This window comes from Candoia aspera, chromosome 2 (genome assembly GCF_035149785.1).
Source record: "Candoia aspera isolate rCanAsp1 chromosome 2, rCanAsp1.hap2, whole genome shotgun sequence".
NCBI classification, from domain to species: Eukaryota; Metazoa; Chordata; class Lepidosauria; order Squamata; family Boidae; genus Candoia; species Candoia aspera.
In genome coordinates this window covers 6,380,756-6,388,317 of record NC_086154.1, presented here as the reverse complement: position 1 = coordinate 6,388,317, position 7,562 = coordinate 6,380,756, and positions in this window count along the sequence as shown.

The window sequence follows — 7,562 nt, the reverse complement described above, 5'->3', positions numbered from 1 at the left end:
GGAGGAACCCAGACCAGCATACATCAGTCCAGAGAGAGTGGCTGTAACCTCTTCCTTCTTTAGGTCCATCTTTTCTCAGCTCTGTCAAATCATCAAAATGTGCTCCAATGTAGTTTTGTCACACTTTCCAGTTCCAATGTCCTCTTGAGAAAATTCTCTTACACTAACCCAAAGCATTCATATACTCAAAAGCAAATAGAAAGGAGGATTTCATATTTATTCAAAGTGATGGCTTATTTCTATCATGAGCTGAAAAAAACAGGAACTGCTCTTTTCTTTTCAGTTATTTTAAGAAACATTGATAGGTCAAAGACTGTTAGAATGATTAATTGACAATTATAGAAAACCCACTTTTCTATGTTATTTTGACATCAAGTGTTCTTTTGTATTCAGATCTGGCCTTAGCAGGATGATGAAGCACTTGGGGATGAAGATGCACCCCAGCAGGCCAGCACTGGAAGCCAAGATGGAGAAGATCTGCACAGCCACCATGTACTTGCCCTTGGTGCTGAGATAAGTGGGCACAAAGGACAGCCAGACACTGCAGAAGACCAGCATACTGAAGGTGATCAGCTTGGCTTCGTTGAAGGCCCCAGGGAGGTTCCTGGCCAGGAAAGCCACCGTGAAGCAAATGGCAGCCAGGAAACCCATGTAGCCAAGAGCTCCATAAAACATGGCGACAGAGCCTTCGTTGCATTGCAGGATGATCTCTCCAGGCTGGGAGTGCATGTCAGAGTCAGAGAATGGGGGAGAAGTGCCCAACCAGATGCTGCAGAGGACAACTTGGATGCCTAAGCAACAAAGGATGATGGAGTTAGCCAGGGTCTTCCCCAGCCATCTCTGCACTTTATTCCCTGGTTTTGTAGCCAAGAAAGCTAACACCACCGTGACCGTTTTGGCCAAGACAGAAGAGACAGCGAGTGAGAAAACAGTGCTGAAGGCTGTTTGTCGGAGAAGGCAGGTGGCTTTCCTTGGCTGGCCAATGAAGAGGAAGGAGGTCAGGAAGGAAAGCAGAAGTGATATAAGGAGGATATAGGAGAGGTCCCGGTTGTTGGCTTTGATGATTGGTGTTTCTTGGAATTTAATGAAGATTCCTAAGACAAAGCCTGTGATTAAAGAGAGGAAGAAAGCAAGGCCAGCCAGGATGATCCCCAGATTTTCTTGATAGGATAGGAAGGTTATAATCTTGTATATACAGTGATCCTGATGGATGTTTGGATATTGATCTTTTGGACATTTGGTGCATTTTTCTGCATCTGAGAAAAGGAAGAGTACAATCTCCCATTAAACATATACTTTAAAGAAATGCATCATGAAGTTAGGGTGGTGTCCATGACTGCATGTGAAGGAAATCAGTCTGAAGGAAGAGGGGGGACCCCAAGAGACTTGGCCTTTTTTCCAGTGTTTACACACAAGCTGCACTGTCACCTATTGAGGATACTTTAATTTGGTTTATAGAAAGGAGCAGAGAAGGCAAATTTTAGGGCTAAGCTAGAAACCCCTCATTGAAATACACCTTCCCAGAGAAAACAAGGCACTGGCTCAGTAGGGACACCCCACTCCCTCAATGCACAAACCTGTCAGCTCAGCCATAAAATCATTATACAGCATGGATGATCAGGGGGAAAGGTGGGAAGGAAGCTCAATTGTCAGCTCAGCCACAAGATGTTTGGAAGAGCAGGGAATGCTGAGAGGCTGGGAGAAGGCCCCAGGAGGGGAACCCACAGTCTGGAACCAAGGGACAGTTTGATAAACCCAATAAGAGTAACTGTTTAGGAAGAAACTATGTTCCTGAAACCCTGCCTCTTTATTCCTTCAGCTCCCCCCCATTGTCTTTGTATTCTTGCCCCACTACCTCCTAGCTACACCCTCATGGCCTCACAACCTTACTAGGCACATGGTATGTTAAATCCAATGAATCTCTCCAATCAAACAATCTAACTTAATTTCTGAGGCCAGAAGGGGAGACTCTTTAACTTCTCCCTTCTTTAGATCTATCTTTGCCTCCAGTGTTGTCAATAATTCAGTTTGAGCTTCAGAGTAATCTGTGTCCTCATCTTTGCTTTGAACAAGGGACCACCACCAACAACCTCTCCCTCCACTTCCTGCAATAGAATGAACTGCAGGTGAAGGACCACCTAGCACAGCTTATGTTAGCAGAAAACACTTGACATAGAGCAAGAAAAGCTAGGTGGAGGTGACCTAAAAGTGGGTTCAAGGTGAGTTGGGGCATCATCATATCTTCCTGTTCTAATTAGTTAGTGACCATCTTCCTGCCAGAGCAAGAAGGCAGTGTGACTCAGACCCAATCCATGATTTCTTTCTTCCCATCTCACTTAGAGACCATCCAGGAGTTGGAAGCACCATTAAGGCCACCATGTCGGTCATCCCTGCTGAGTATAAGACCCATGTTTGGAAAAGTTGTTTTCTGGATTTTGTGAACAGAAAGAAAATGGAAGAGGCACAAAGAGAAGTCATGGGGCTCTGGAATCCTACACAGTTGCCTTTATTTTGGCTGCTCAGGAAAGCCATGAACTTCAGATGCCAAAAGACAGGGTTCCATCCAGACAGGGACAGTTGTGGAAAGACCTGATCAACCCTCTTCCAAAGAGCCAACCAGTGTCATCCTGCCCTGGAACTATAATTCTTCCCACTGTTCAGAGAAATGGGGTGACTAGCTGTCATGATTGCCGTTGCGATGGTTGTGACATACAAGATTATGGGTCCCTGGCTGATAAGGCAAGAGCAATAAAGAAACACAAAAAAGCAATATTGAGTCTAAAGAAACAATGTAACGACCGAGGGCGGCAGCCCAGGAAGCAACAACAAAAGGAAACTGACATGAAATTGAATAACAACCGAACAGGCGAGGTTCGGAAGGGCGAGCCCGGGCTTTCGAGGAATTAGAAGCCTGATCGCCCGGCAATGGATCATTACCACACAGGAAGGCGATCGAGGTGATGCCCGGGGCACAGGGGGCTGGACGACCTCTCACCTGGACGAACGGTTGGGACTCGTGGGGCGCACCTGGGGTAAGGTGGGGTGGAGCACTGACCGGCGCGGGCAATTTAAATCCCGTTCCGGCACGCTCCCCTCACTCTCGGCTTTCTAAGGGCATGCATTCTATTCCCAAATAAAACCAGAACCTAAGTCTACTCTAGCGTCTGTGGTTTTATTGGGTTTCAGGCAGAACTGAGACATGAAAGGTGTGTGGACAAGATGAAGCACAGGAAATCTTTCAACTTTCATCTTCCTAGTAACACTAAGCCCTAGTTGGTCCAGTATCTTTTCAATTCCTACCCCACTTTAACCTCCAAGGTCATTTCTTATCCCTCACCACAAAATAAATACAGAGAGAAATGAATAAGAAAGGTGTCCATCTGAGAAATTCCTTTGAAAATGCCCTTGCATGGAAAAGATCAAGGTAAAGACACTTTCCTGAGAACTGCCCCTTTCCTTTGGTGTCACCCACCTTCCATGGTGGAGACGGTTCCTTCTGCACAAGGATGACAGTCATAGCAGCAGATGGGCTTCCCTTCCCGATCCACCTTCTTGAATCCGGGACGACAGCTTTCCACACACCGGGAAGGAGGCAGGGGCTGAGCAGAGAGAGGAAGGAGGTCCAGAAATTAATTGATTTTATGAAAGGAGGCAAAGGGGGAAGTGCCGATCTGCAATGCAACACTGAGGTTTGCTCAGTTTGAAGCTGTGAAAACCCTGGAGCTCATCAAACAGGTTCAACTGCATGTTGCTTCTGTGTTATCGTCTCTTCTAATTTTTCACAGAATACAATTTTTAGATTTAGAATCTAAATTAATATACTAAATTACTCAAGGAAAGTTTGGGTGAATATTTTGTTTTAGCAAAATGAATCCTGTTGCTCAGAATCCTGTGGCGGTAATCTATACATTTGCCCAGGACTAATATATAGTTTACTTAAATATTTAAGGGTATCTTTCTTGTAGACACCTTGACCTCTAACCAAGGAATATATTGCCTCATTTCAAGAACTTCGATAACATCCAAAACCACCCCTTGCCCAAAGAATGCAAACCTGTTGGTAGGAGCCTCAGAGAGTGTGAAATAAACTTTTTTCCCACCTTGGTCAGCACTTCCATCTCTGCAGTCCCATTCGGGTTGATCATAAACGCAAAATCCTGGGATCCTTGTCTTTCTAGACTCCCAAACCTCACTTTGTTAACAGACAGATTGGAGAAAATCAGCCAGCTCACAAGGTCCAGGTCTGATGCCAGGTCTCCCTTCTCATCCACGTATACCCCTTCTATGGAATTATTGTAAAACTGAGAATTTTGAAGGAAGGAATGAAGCTGGAATGGAAGATAACATGGGTATTTTTAGACAGGCATCCAACATACTATTTAAAACCCTTTGCTTGTGCTGGGGGTGAACTGAAGATTTCTTTAGATACAAAATGAAGGTATCAGATTCATTTTCCGAGTTCTTCAGGAAACAATCTATAAATAATTAAATTCTAAAACCAACTTTTGTTGTTTATTCGTTTAGTCGCTTCCGACTCTTCGTGACTTCATGGACCAGCCCACGCCAGAGCTTCCTGTCGGTCGTCAACACTCCCAGCTCCCCCAGGGACGAGTCCGTCACCTCCAGAATATCATCCATCCATCTTGCCCTTGGTCGGCCCCTCTTCCTTTTGCCCTCCACTCTCCCTAGCATCAGCATCTTCTCCAGGGTGTCCTGTCTTCTCATTATGTGGCCAAAGTACTTCAGTTTTGCCTTTAATACCGTTCCCTCAAGTGAGCAGTCTGGCTTTATTTCCTGGAGTATGGACTGGTTTGATCTTCTTGCAGTCCAAGGCACTCTCAGAATTTTCCTCCAACACCACAGTTCAAAAGCATCTATCTTACTTCGCTCACCCTTCCTTATGGTCCAGCTCTCGCAGCCATATGTTACTACAGGGAACACCATTGCTTTAACTATGCGGGCCTTTGTTGTCAGTGTGATGTCTCTGCTCTTAACTATTTTATCGAGATTTGTCATTGCTCTTCTCCCAAGGATTAAGCGTCTTCTGATTTCCTGACTGCAGTCAGCATCTGCAGTAATCTTTGCACCTAGGAATACAAAGTCTAAAACCAACTAACTTACACTTTAATCATAGATGAACTGGACAAACACTGAGATGGGACAGAGAGAAACTTGGACAGACTTTCAAGATTCTGTTGTTATACCCAATAACCATCAAGTGGCATTCTGGAAATCCCTGCAGTGTCTGTTTTTTGACCTGTCCTACCTGGAGGGGCTGACATCAACCCTGAAAGTCTGCCCAAGTTCCTGTCCCAATTTACATTAAGCAGAATCTGGCAAGGGTTATTCTGAGTTTCTTTCCCTGATCTCCTTCTATCTCTGGACTATGTTACCACCTACCCACTTCCTCCTTAATGGCTTGTTCCTTTCCTTCACTGCTTAGTATCTCTGAGTTGCTTTATAGTATGCCTAGTCAAGAGAAGATAGAAGGAAAAAATCATGTTAAAAGGACCCAAAGATGTTCTTTCTAAACAAAAGTAACACAGAAAACTCCTTCCAGTCTTCCCAATTACAGTGCTTCTTACTGCATTTCTTAAACCAGTGTAGTTGTGGCAAAGGACACCCGGATAAAGTGTGGAAAGTGAAGAAACACACGGAGGAGACCCAGGGAAAGAGCACTGACTTGAAGCTGCTGACAGAGAGCCCTTCTCTTCCCTCCCTGTGAGTGTTGGTGGAGCCATCACTGAGTCCCTTTGGCCAGATGGGCAGTGAAGAAATGTAAGGAATAAACAAATAAAACAAATAAACCTTTCAGGACCAGACTTGTGAGCAGAAGCAGACCAGCACTGCACGGAAAGGCGCCTCTTTTCTCTCTCTCCCCATCTCCAGTCCAGAAACATTTCCCCTATCTCATTATGACTACCCTATTAACTCTGTTTGTGTGAAAGCTACTCCCGCTTAGCATATGTGTGAGTGTGTGTTAATGTTAAATCTTATAAATTTATCTCCTCCTTTGATGTTGGAGGAAGCCTCCCACATTCTGCTGGGATGTCCTGTGCCAAGAGTCTCCATTTTCCTCTTTCTGCCCTCTCCTGTAGCTGACCATGATGTAAAGTGATCGTTCTTGAAAACTCCCCCATGTCCTCTGAACGCCTTGCCTTTCTCTCTTTGAATTGAATAATGGGGTAAATTTTCAGAGATGCTTAACCGATCCCTGTCTGAGTGCCGTATACATCAGCCTCAAATATTCTTTGGGATAAAGTTCCCCAAACTTCCAACTGTGTTATTATTTGATTGCCCTCTATATCATTAGCTTCAAATATTAATGAATAAATGGTAGTGATTGGTGATTAATTATTATTTTGGTCTGCTCCTCTTCAAAGCACCTGCCCATGGAATAACACAGAGAATGAATTTCCAAATAGAACGGTGTTCTTGGAGGCTCCAGTTCTTAATAACCCCCATGAAAACACTTCTCAAAAACTGTTCAAGTGAGCTCCATTTGTTGAACAAGGCAAGAAGCTATTGGAGAATCTCTCTGATTGCATCTAATTTGTTATTTCTGAACTATTAACTTTTTTCTGGGTGATCTTGATGATCTTCCTCTATATTCTTCTGTAAGGAAGTGCACAATTGCACACACACACACACACACACTCACACAGATATGTGGCAGAATGGCCCCTCTGATATCTTATGGGGGAGTCTCTCAGCTGTCCCAACAGTTCCCCTTTGTGAACTTGCACAGAGAATTCTGTCCACCGATGTTAAAATGAAACACAAAGCTCCTCGCAGAGACACAGATTCCCGTCTCTTTAGGCGGATGGGAAGCTGACAAAGAGAAAAACCTTTGCTCACCTGGAGGATTGCCATGGATGCCTTTGCCCTACGAGTGTGTTGTGCTAGCATAATTCTGCATCAGGTCTACAGATGGGTCACTTGACAAGGAGAGGAACTCCAAATCCCTTGTCAGTCTCCTGCCAGTTAAGCTCAACTCCCAGAGACTTTATGGAATATCCATGTACTTTTTCTTTTTCCAGATGTTTTTCTCCCACTTTCCTGCCTCGCCACTGAAGTCCTAACTGGGCCCTAGACTACATACTTTATCAGCCCAGAAAATGTTCACCACATGTTGCAACTTGCTGCCCTTCACATTTTCCTTTCTACAATCCTACTGGAAATGTAAAAGTTTCACAAAGGAATAAAACCCTTTTTAACCAAGAAATGGGGATTGTTTCTGGGCCAAGGCAGTTCTTCAGAAGAAGGGCAGCCCAGCAGGGGAGGGGTGAGAAGGGTGAGACTGTCTAATGCACCCCGCAGATCATTGGGATGAAGGGACAGGATTGGGTGGGAGATGGGGGTGCTCGGCTTGCCAAGAGAGATGTCAGAGAAGGGAGACATGCAAGCTAGACAATGGACTAACCAAGAAGCCATTATTGGCAGGAAATGAAATGATATTTGATTGAAAGAATGGCTAAACAGTGAAGACATCCAAATTACTTCTTTCAGATGAAAATTAAATAGTGCAAAAGAAAGGAAAAGAGTGAAGCGAATGCAAAAGG